This window comes from Phaethon aethereus (genome assembly GCF_964289735.1).
Source record: "Phaethon aethereus genome assembly, chromosome: 4".
Taxonomy (NCBI): Eukaryota; Metazoa; Chordata; class Aves; order Phaethontiformes; family Phaethontidae; genus Phaethon; species Phaethon aethereus.
Window position 1 is genome coordinate 33,876,186 of NC_138578.1, and position 12,582 is coordinate 33,888,767.

The following is a 12,582-nucleotide window of genomic DNA, read 5'->3' on the forward strand; positions in this document are numbered from 1 at the left end:
TATGCATCTATTACAACCCCTTTGATAATCCCAAATTCTGCAAGTGAAGAAATACCGCTCCACCCACGAAGTTCTAACCGTTCATTCATCAGAAGAATTTTACCCTGATACCATATTTTATTCAACCAACTGGTACATGATGAAAACTGAGCCAAAATTTTGGGTAAGAAATCCCTATGTCAGATCCGAAATAGAGGGGACAGACTTCAAAGTTAACACCTACTGAGAAAATCACTGAGTTTAATTAGATACGTATCAGTTACGCCAAACCTGAAAGAAAAGACAACAGTTACTTGCTAAACACAAGGGATGCAAGTAAAGGAGAAAGGAGGGGGCCACGGTAATCATCTCCTAAGAGAGAGAGACTGGTAGTTTATGGAAAGGAGTTGTTGTTGAGGAATAATGGAGATTATAACATGTCAGAAAGCCAATAGCTTTGTTGAATCCATTGCTCTGGTATTCAGAAACATTACAAATTTTAAGACAGACTCCTGCACTTGATGATTAAGGAACCTGGCTGATACTATTTACTGAAAGGAAGTGAAACATAGCTCTTTTAGATTAAACTCCAAGGGCAGAAAAAACTGGAGACCTCCTCCGTGAGAATGTTCTGTCTCAAAAGCCAACAGTTCAGCTGAGGACAATTTGTCTTTCAATTTACATAGAATAGAAAAAAACCTGAGAGGGAAAAAAATCAAGTAGCTGCTTTCCAAACCAAATCAAGTGCCCTAATTTGAAATTAGAAGTGCGCAGGAAGGCGGTCCAATCTTTTAAGCACTGAAACAGCCTCCGTATGAAAATCTGCAAAGCAGATTGGTACCTGTACGATACACGAGCTGCAAGTTCTTCAGTGATAGCTGGAATCTAAAAAAGGTCAAACAGCCCTGAGGATGCCAAAGTGGCTTTTACAAAACTTCTCAGGGCACATCCACACAATGGCCTCAGAAAAACATCCGCTCTTCTGTGATGACTGGACACAAGCCAGCCCAGGTCTGGATGCCACACTGATGCGGCACCGTGCCTATAGAGCTTCTAGACTGCAAATGGTTTGAGTTTGGCCAGATAGGAGCATTGGCAGAAGAGCCTCCATCTGGCTACGGCTGTCCCTCAGTGGCCCCTCCAGCAACTTCAGCGATTTTCCTCTCTAAGGAATGCAGAGCAGCTTCTCTGCCAGTGTAAATTAATTAAATCCAGTGGCGCTAACATGGTTTATTATAGCGGAGAATTGAGTGAGACAGTAGCAAAAGGGTTGTTTCTCGAGCTATTAAAAAAAACCCTTCCAAACTAATCACTGCTTTGAGAGATGTTCTCAGCTTGCCCTCCTGAAGGGACATATTAACAATTTCAAACATCACACCTCCCACCTAAATTTACCATCCACAGGGTATTTCTCATAATCACACTTCGCAGTCTAAAGCTCTCCATACATACAAAAAAACTACCACTGTGAGGAATTCACCCAACAACGACTTTTTATTTGATGTTGCCTAAACCAATTCTGTTCTCATAAAAGCAGCTACTCACTGTAAGCCTGCCTTAAAGTTGATAGATGTTAGTTATAAATTAACCAGAAGATGCTACACACACATTAAGCTATAATCGTAACTTATAAGTCATAGTAGATGTTAAACATAATTTGCATCATAATTATACATATTAGGCAAAATTAGGTAAATAAGGACATCTCCTAATTTTGCAGTACTTTGCTGTGCAACTGTAACATTTTTAAATGTATTTTTGATGCACAGTGATACTACAGCTGGGTTTTTGTAGACTGAGCCTTTTCCCTGTGTCTCTGAAAACCTCAGTGTTTGGGAGGGCAGAGAATTTGCAAAGCTTTAGTCATCTAAATTCCATTTTTAAGATGTCTGAACACAAAGCAATTCAAGTAACCCTGTAAGCTCTTCTTTCAGTGTTTAAAGGCCATTTTTTATATTTGGAGCAGGCTGTTAAAATCCAGCAAATGGACATTATTAGAATTTTGCCGATAATTGTTCCATGATTACAATGATCAATGCTCAAGTTTTCTTTGAATTTCTACAGCTCATCAGCCTAAATATACATCATCCTCACTGTACAACTGAACGGGTACCATGGAGTCACTGCTAGACCATGCTAATCATTTATCCTCGGAGAGCAATGCTAAAAACGTGATTAACTATCAGGAAATTTCTTGATAACGAGGCAAAGGAATAAAACAAGTCTAAGAGAACAAACTTTTCCCACTTCTGCATCCTGTTTGGAGAACCAGGATCAGGATCCTGCTTGAGGACAGATTCCCATCATTTTAGCTAGGTGAAAAAGCAAGCAGCTCTTTCTGGAGCTATTTTGAAGTAGCTACAGGCTTGGTTTTGTTTTGTTTTCTTCCCCTTGTGTATACCTGCCTCAAAACAGAATGTTTCATAAACCTACATACTGACGTAAACTGTCTAATGGAAGTTTAGAGAATGCAGTCATGTGTTTTTCCAGCAATACAGAAGATCGAGTATATAGAAATGCACATTGTTAAAACCATGCTCCTTTGAAAACAAATCATCTTCCAGTCTTCAGCAACTATTCTTTAAAAGAAAGCAGATTCACCTCTCCTCATAAATTGGGATTTTTCTCACTACAAACCCTCGCCTTTAATCTGATCTTCTCTAGGAAGTGGCCTATGTATCAACCTTCATTAATTGTACCATAAAATATGGACCATCCATTGTATATCATCCACTGACAGAAGCCAATTTAATTTGCTACAACTGCTTTTCAACACGGGCAAACACTGCAATGATAGCTGGCAGACATCGACTTCTCTGGAGATCAGTATCGCAATTTATTGATCTAAGAAGTTAATACTGACAGAGGAAACCTTCAGTGGGTATTAGAGCTAGAGATCAAATAAATCTTTATAATAACTGAAGAAAAGTAAAGACAATTTGTGTACTTTATAGCTTTTTCTAAGGAGTAGTGGATGAGTGTTAAACTCACTTTCAGGATGATAGTTTTCATTGTATCATAAGTTATACTATGAAGTATCATTTTATAATCTAGAAGTTGAGTACAACTAGGAAATTAAGTGCAGTCAGCAAGCTCAGTAGCGACATTTTGACATACCGAAGTTAATCAGAGACCTGCAAATGGATTTATTAATAGGTCTGCACAACATCTTTATGAAATATTGTGCTTAAATATTATTATCCCGTTTTATCAATGAAAGTGAAAAAGAAGGGGAAATTATTTGCTCAATGCTATGAAGGGCTGTTAAAAAGAAAAAAAAAAAGAAACAAATCAGGAACTCACAGTCCAAGCACTCCAGTTGTTCATCCAGAGTGTGCAATGCTCCCCTACACACTTTTGAAGTGCTTTGATTTCTGTAGTTTCTATATTATTTAACATCATGAAGAGTTTTTGCTGATATATATACTACCTGCAAATAAAATTACTATGAAGAATTGAGGCCAGAAAAATAAAAATCAGTTTTGATAAGAAAAAATAGTAGATACATGAAATGAGCTTGCACCTCCCACCCGCCACAATGTTTGATTGATTTTCCCCAACAGCTCCAATCTCATTCACTAAGAATAGCAGTGCCTCCTTAAAATGTGTTTAGGTCTATTTTCTAACACCTTTGAATACAATCCAGGTGGTTATTTACAAACCTATTTCATGTGTCTTTTATTAGTAGTTAATGACTTTTACTAATTACTATACATGCAATTATCAGCTGAGATACTGAATCATTATTTTCAGGTATTTGCCTGGTCCATTGCCTAGAGCTTGCTGGTCCCACAGCTTAGAAAACTGCATGGGTCTTGCATCTGACCTGAGTTATCATAGTCCCCATCGCAGGGGTGAACCATGAATTACAGCTGCTACTGCTTCTTGCTACCTCTTTTTATGCTAGTCCGTGAGGTGTGCATAGCCAAGTAAGTTTTTAGTGGTTCAATTATCTACTGATTCTTGACTAGCACTTAGTGTACAGTCGGACAATTAGCCTCGATTCCTCTTACAATCTAAGCAAAGCTCATCACCTGAGCTGTGAAATGCCAGTGGGAAATCTCACCTCATTTAAGATAAGACGCTGATCTGTCACTTAAAAGCATTCATATGTCTAGTACTGTTTATTTTAGAAGAGTCTGAGTTCTCAGGAACTCTGAGCAAACATGTTAAATGTAGTATTTTGCACAATATTTTTTTTCAGCAAGGAGTGATCAGGATGAAAGGTATTTTGTTGACTGCTCTTTGTTTCCACTTTGAAAAATAGCTGGAAAAATGCTCTTTTAGCCCATAACCAGGAAGCAACATAAAGAGTATATAACCAGTCCATGGTCTGTTGCAGGGCTACAGTGTTTGAAATAGTTTAGACTCAGATTATATTTTCAAATTGTTTAATTTATATTTAATATATATTTCAGTCACTCAAATATCTAAATTTACTAAGCTAGCTATCTCCCCTCTCCTTATACTTAAATGCAGAAGTGTAAGAACACCGAAGTACCAGGCACAACTTACTATCTGCTTTTCAGTTTCTAAAAATGGCAATATGAAAATACCTAACTGATAAAAAGATCTGCTAGCTAGCACAAGAAAAACACATTAATAAACATGGTTTTAAATTTGTAAAGAAAGTAGAAAGCTGAACTAAGCCTCTAAATAGCAGCTCAAGAACTGGAGGTTGCTGATTTACAAGGGAGTACATGCAGAAGGAAAAAAACCAGTCTGTTTTTATAAGCATATAAAAGTCACTTTTCTCATAATAGAAAATTACATATATATCACTACATAACTAATAGGTTTACTTAATAGCAAATATCCCTTCCTTTCTGCTCCTTATTTTCACCTTGATTTTTCATTGCTCATCCTTCCAGTTCGTCTTTATTCCCCGCTTTCCTTCACAAGACTCATAATAGAGACATGAGTTTCCTTGGTCAGATAACTTCCTGGCACACAGAGGTTAGATGAAGGGTCCATTATCATGTAGGAGAAAACTACTTTTAACTTCCCAAACAGCAAATTCAACTTGAGTTAATCTCTCAAAACCCCCTTCACTTCTATCTGCAAGCAGAATGTAATTTCAAAAGTAATTTGGACAATTACTTTGGGGTTAAATCTCTTTGTGAAGAGTACCGCAGGATCATCAATGACTGTCACTGTGTGAGTTAGGACTGCTACTAAGACACGTTATATTAAATGCAACTCCAGTCATATTTTTATCCTAATGAAAACCAGGGGGTTGCTTTCACAGACGCAAATGCTTTGTTGACAACACAGTGGAGAACTGATTTCCTTGAGCAAAACTCTACTCACTCTTCAGTTTCTATTGTTTCTTTCATACTCCATTGACTATACTATCCACCCTTGACATTTTGTTATTGTATATTCTTCCCTAATAATATCACATAACATCAGCTTTTTGTGCTCTTTTCAGCAGTCAATTGAGAGAACCAAGTACTCTCCTGGGATTTTAATCTGCAGGCTGCCTATTTCAATTGCTTTTCTTTCCTTGCAGGAGATCTTTCAGGTTCAAATACACACATTTTCTTCCTCAAACTGCATACAGTTTTATAGCAAATATGACAGTTGTCTCATACAGTAGGTTCAGTGATTTTTTTTTTACTCCAGTCACAAGGACATTTTCTTTCCCCAAAGCCTGCATTGCAGCACTAAGAGTAACTACATTGATACTCCATACTACAGCCATAGCCTGATTCTGGAAGAAAATGTCTGCATCCACTCAAAGACTCAAAGAAGAGTCTATCAGCAAAGTATCTCTGGGCTCTCTCAAACTCCTGCATCTTCCCTGCATACAGATCCATCGCTTTTCTGCCCTTCCAAATAAAACACTTAGAAAAAAAGTAACCAATTAATTAAACCAACAAGGATTAAATCTGATAACAGAACTGCCTCCTCTCCCTCCCTTATACATTCATGCAGGCTCTGCATCATTACATATCATAACATACTGGGACCAAGATTTAAGCTGGAGCCAAAACGGGTCAGATATTAATACAAACAATAGATGCACCTACAGTTACATTAAAGAGGATAAAAACATACACAGGATATACATTTATATTTTGGATACGTGGAAATAACTGTCTTGACGGGTTAGGAAAAAGAATACTCCTGAAACCAGGTTGTTCTGTAAGTTCCTCTGAAGGATCTGCAGATGGCCACTGTTGAAGCCAGACATGGATTTAGGTGCCAATTTCAAGAAAAGAGTTCCTGTGCTCACATACTCATACAATTAACTGTTCTCCATGAAGCTCTGAAAGATATTCATGATTTCCTTACAGCCTATGTGGCATCTTTTTTAGGCTACAAGAGCAAGACACAATTCTTTCAAGATAAAAATCTATTTGCACTTGCTATTAACGAATATTTTTAAGGTACACATTTTCTCACACACTGAACTCATGTCCAAGTAACTACACATGCTTTACACTACATCCCCTTGCCCATATGTATATATGGATATAGGTGATATCTCCTGCAACACTGTGCTCAGTTTTCTGCCTACAGTTTCCCTGCCACATATTGTTCTCATCTGAATGAGGACCACGTTTCATACCATTAATAGAACTTATTTTTTAACTGAACATAATGACGCCAGCCTGGTTTTCATTAATAATTTGCTGCTCAATTGTCTGGTTGTTTTCTACCTTTATTTTAATTTGTAAGCATCAAGAACAACGTTGCCAGATTTTCACACTGGTGTTTTAATGTGAGCCTATGTTTTATATTTCCGTGTTTCTCAGAAAGATTCAGATGCCTTCAATTGCTCTGCATTTCATCGAGGTTTTAACAAGCCACTTTGCACTTTCTAAATGTTGTGACTGCAATTTTCCTCACTCCTTCATCAGTTCTCAGAAGGGTTTTTACAATTTTAGTATGGAACCACTTCCAACAAGGTATGTTAACTTATTTCGATGCAGAGATTTCATTTTCAAAACTGTCTTGAATTCCCCAGTAACAGTTTAAAGGAAACATTTTAAACATCTGTATGTGTCTGTTGCAAAGCCAAGGAAGACACTTTTTTTTCCCACTGCAAGAAAAGAAGCAAGTGACATTTAATAATGTGAAATATGCTTTCCCTGGCTACAGCACTTATTCTGTGTGATGTTGTTAGAAATGAAAGGTAAACATTTAGTAAGTAAGTTTTGTCATGTTATTTGCTTTACAGTGTTTTTAATAGTAACGTTCTTTAATGATTTTAGCAAGTTATGTCCCTCTGTGTAATATAAGGCAATATTACAGCTCCTGAAATGTAGAAATTCTGATTACCATAGACACATGGTCTATGCGCTAGCCTGCTTTTTGGTTTAGCAGGCAGGTTCCAAAGTGGAGTTGGTCAAGGCAGAACAAATATTCTTTGATTTTGTAAATATGTGGCAGGCTGAGTTTCTACCTTCAGACAGCAGCTTTCATACTTAAGGGAAAGACTAAGAAGGGTAAGGCACAACGGGAACTTCAACTCCCACCCTGGCAGAGGCTTCAATAGAAACTGCCCCAGCCACAGTAAGCTCTACTCGTTCTTCTTCCCTTCTCTAGTCTAATACTTATTTCTCCTCCCACCAGCTCAAATCAAGAACTGTCAAGATTGTCTGCTCTTTCTTATCCCTTAGGGCACCTGCACAATATCTGCTACTCTCTGTACTTCCCACTTCTGCACCCACCCCATGACCAACACTACTCCTGTTGTGCCATCCATCTGAACCTGAAAGTCTTCCCACCTTCTCTACTTTTCTCCCTTCCTTTGGTCAATGTCCATCCCCTTCAGCCCATATAAAGGCTGATAGATATAATCTATTAAAATATATGTATAATATCGAAAGAATATATAGTATATATAAATATATTTAATATATATTTAGATATAAAAATACACACACAAAATTGACTGAAGGAATCTCTTTATGTAGTTGCTGTGATGTGGCAGCCGTACAATTGGTTTGCTACCGAGAAGATACACAGTGAAGCTGGTCAAATACTGCGTCTGAAAAACATGTCAGGTTTCACCACAGTGAACCTCCATTTTGATACAGCTTCTCAGCCCCAAGCACTGTACAGTCTGGGGAGGCCAAACTGCATCGCTTAGGAAACTGCTGCAACTTGCACAGGAATGGAAGACTTAAACGCTGCCTGTACTAGTACTCAGACACTGCATTATTGTCTGTTTTAGAGCCCTCAGCTGAGCATTTTGTTTTCATTTTTGTGTTTTGCAATGGAATTATATATTCAACTTGCTGAGATATCTGAATAGCATTTTATAAAGCCATTAGCAATAAAATATTCATTTTTCATTTATATTATGTCCAGGAATACAAATGAGTATAATTTCTTCCTACCCTTCAACATTAATATGGAAACAAGGGAGAAAAATTGAGCACACCTTTCACATTCATTTAACTACAATAAAATATAAAGAGCTTTTCAAATGAAAAATACTTTAAAAAAAATACTGTTTTCTTTGGAAGTATTGTTACATGCATCTCCACTACTGTATTTATATATTTATTTATTTTCTAGTCAGGTAATTCTACAAAGCAAGGTTAAGGCGCTGGCTCAATCACCATGTGATAAATCAGTATTCCTTGAAAGAGCTTTGGTGGAACTATTACAAAAATAAATCAGCAAGAGTCAAAGCAAATGAGGAGACATGTCAGCAAACTCCTAGGCTCATGCTACAGACTAGGAGTTTATCCATATTCACATTCTGCCACGAAGCAGCTGGCACCCTGGCTTGTCTGATGGCATCCTCTCTACATGGCTCCACTGAGTTTCTTTTATCTGCTGCCTTTCCCTTCCGCCACTACTATTTTAGCTCTCAGCAGCTGCCACTGCTTACGAGAATCTCAGGTAGGCTCGGTTATGGTAAAAACAGAAGTCTTTCTTGGCATTGTCATTGCATCTTTTGCTCCTCAGCACCACAGAGGTGATGGCAGGTGCGAACACCATTTGGCTGCTGCAGGGAGGCTGTGTGGTTGTCCCCGCATCAGCTGCTTCCAGAGGCAAGCTCGTGCGGAGGGAGCTGCATCTGACTACTGTGTCCTAGGCATGAGCTGTCAACCGAGTTAAAAGCAAAAGCTAGTTCCCCAATTTCTTCCTAAAACCCCCAAGAACTCCAAGAGAAATTGATATCTGAAAGGATATAAAACAACACCCAGGGAGATCATAGGATCTGCAGGCACCAGAAGCACTCTGGGTTTAATTGATATCCATCAGCAGAGCTGGGCTGAAAAGCCTGGCTCACATTATTCCTGTTGTGCTCTGGCTCTTATCTTATTGCTGCTCCCAGACTTTCAGGGGTGCTAAGTTCAATACAAAAATTTCATCAGTCTGCTTTTTCATGCCTCTTAAAGTTGTGACAATTTTCTATTTGTCTGCATCAGATACTGCATACAAAGGACAATCTTGGAAAGGACATTGCTCTGAGAATAGAGACGAATGTTTTCTGGCAAAGAGTTTGCACTGGAATATAGGAAATGAACAGATCAAATATAAGAAACTTTTAGCACATATACTGCAGGTGCAAAAAACATACTTGTGGAACATTGCATTTTCAACAGAAGAAATGAATGTTGCAGGAGTGATAAAATCAATATTGCCCATGCCTATTCATTTTATTATACCTTTCAATTAATGGCCGCATACTTTTTTTGCCAGAAGTTCTCCCTCAGTCAAAGCACATGATGACGGCTTTTAAAAACTTCTCAATATTTTTTTTTTAACACACAACACTCATATTGCAACACTGGGATGTTGCAAAGGGCCTGGAAGCTGCCCACATATGATCTGAAAAAAATTCTGCTGTCAGGTTTCAATCGTTTCTAGTCTAATGGCTCCATTTCTTTCACTCAGTTATGCTTGTCCTTCAGTAGTATAACATCTAATTGGTTTCTGTATTAGAAGGGCGATGGATAGGTGCCCAGAAGCACTTTTAACCCTTGTCATAGTCAGAGACTAAGTTCATCTCCCAGGAGTTCTGGGAAATCTTACATTAAACAAAACTGCATTAATACACTTTTTCAAAATAAGGACAACTTGCAACTTTTACTGATGGCTCTTAAAGACAATATACTTACAGTGAATACAAATGGCTTGTACATCAATTTTCATTTGTTTGTGTTCTGCAAAGAAGTTAGAGAGTATTATATCCAGTAAGCAGGAAAAAAAATGCCACTCTGTAGCTTTTTAACCGATGCATGCAAAAATCCAACAGAAAATCTTCATCATTTAAGTACGGTTTTCATGAAGGAGAATGATGATTTTCATCGCATTCTTGCTGAATGCTTTCTACAGGTTATTATAGGCAGGTACCTAAACTTAAATTTAAGTAAGAATACTGTGGTTAGGAAAGATACTGGCAGGTATATATTTTTCAGAGAATTTCTACAATATTGCACAAACTAGAAGACAATGTATGCTATTTCTTCCATCTGTTTACCACGTTTCCTAAAACAAAAGAATTTTGCTTTTGAAATGTCACTAGTAAATGCTTATATTGGGAGCATGTGAAAACTGAGCCTAATTGCCTGAAAGTCAGACTGCATTATTTTAGAAAAGATGATGTCCAGCATCCCAAAACCAGGAACTAAAACCATTCAGGTTTGAAATGTAAAGGATACTGCAGGAAATGACTACGCCTTTCTTCATGAATTGTGATCTGGCTATGCCAGAATGGAACCATCCCATTAAATGCAAACTGAACCTAGGTCAGATATATGCATTAAGTATACGTGATAAAGGTAAGAAAGAAATCACAGACCTTAACTTCACTATTGATATTGTTAAAGTCTTTCCAGAAGAATCTTGTGCAGCATAATCAAATAGAAGAAAACTGCCCTTCAGCGATTGCCAGAACCCCAGAAGATACCTCTCTCCCCACAGGCAACACCACTGGGTTCCAAATGCCTACAAATGCATTCCTGATGTCCTGTGCCCACATGGATTCCTAATCTATCCCGAACATCAGAAAAGAAAAAAATGTACAATATTTCCAAGTATTATATAAACAAGTAAATAATCTCAATTTATTTTGAAAACACACTCATTCCACTGAGAGGCAAAAGTAGTGAATGTTTTGAAACAATTTTAGCAAGAAAAGAGAGTTTTTCCCTGAACATAGGAACACACAGAATTCCAAATCTTCAAAAAGAGAGCTATGGGCCTTCAGCAGATTTACACAGCAGTGACTTACACCAGACAGTCACAGATTTAAGTGGTTGATGTTCCTGTTTTGCAAGCCATTTCATGCAGATGAAGGGTACTGCCGCATGGAGTGTCATGTATAACTGGGGCCTGAAGTAGTGAATCACAATTAAAGTTTGATTTACGAAATCAACACCAATGGAAATAGACAAGGAAAAATTCAGTGGGGAAAAAAAAAAGGAAAAATGCATGAATGTCAAAATAGCACTGATAACTTTATTTTCTATTTTGAGCAGTATGATCACTTCTGCAGTCTCATTTGAATACATTTATAATTCAAGCTGATTAATGGGTTTATAGCAGAAAATGAATACAAATTTCAATTCTTGTGATCATTTAAATACTTTTCAAGAGAAACAGGGCTTTCTTCTCCTTCTCATTTAAATCTGTGTCTCGGGTGCACAAATTTAACATCCACCTTACAGCATTTGTATAAGCAAGGCTAAATTCACCCGTGAGCCAAAGTCAGCTGGCTCCTCCAGGGCTAGAGTACCTTCTTCCCTTATGGACTGTCTGGGCGGGGAGCTACTGCACAGTTAGTTAGGACATGAACATACACAGTGATTAATCTGTTCTGGTCTAACTTCCCACACGAAAACTCTTCACACAATTGCCAGTGTGAAATATAACTAAACTCTATTGTAAAACTGGAAGAAACCCATTGCTCTGCAAATGCAAATTGTAACTGTGCAGTAAGCGCCTCTTCTGGATAAATCACGATTTTTTTCTCACACCTTATATTTATAAAGCAAAATAGGGAAACTGGAGATTTGAAAAGGTCAAAGCCTTCTGTACACCATCATGCAATTCTCCAGCTAAGAGTACTGTACTCTTAACAACTCAGCTTTAAGTCTGCTGAGTGAATATTATCAGAATGTTTTCTAAAAATAGCATCAATTGCTAGATGCTGGGTGGAAAGAGAACAGGGTGTGATTGCTGAAAAACAAGCCTGAGTGAGACAAAACCCCTATGTCTTTTGTGCGTATTTTGACACAAGCCTTTAAGCATTTGACTTACTGAATTTCAGCTACCTACCTAAAGATACGTCACTCATTTGAAACATTATGTTTAAAGAAAATGTTCCTTATTTGTACACGTTTTGTGAAATATGGAGTCTCTGTTTTCTTTATCTTATTCAAACCAAAGAATAAATTTAACAGTATGTCAAGCAATAAAATAATAAGATACTGTCTTGCTATAGGAATCTGAGAAATTCTAAGGACAAAAGTAATCTCTCAGATTTCAACTGTATATTAAATATTAAGAGTAATTTGCATAAAATACAGTATTATTTTTCATGCATGAAAAAGTCACAGATGGAATCTGAAATAACTCACATACCAAAGAAATTGCCCTGCCTAGAGCTAGAATAAAATGTTGATTAATAAC

At 37.5% G+C, this 12,582-nt stretch overlaps 1 protein-coding gene across 1 annotated transcript in view; it reads right to left on the reverse strand.

The window, feature by feature from the left end:
• The window catches only part of CCSER1 (coiled-coil serine rich protein 1), a gene marked incomplete at its 3' end in the record, with an annotated part of 640,571 nt that overhangs the window by 373,502 nt on the left and 254,487 nt on the right, over positions 1–12,582 (reverse strand). The gene's annotated exons all lie outside the window — the stretch shown is intronic.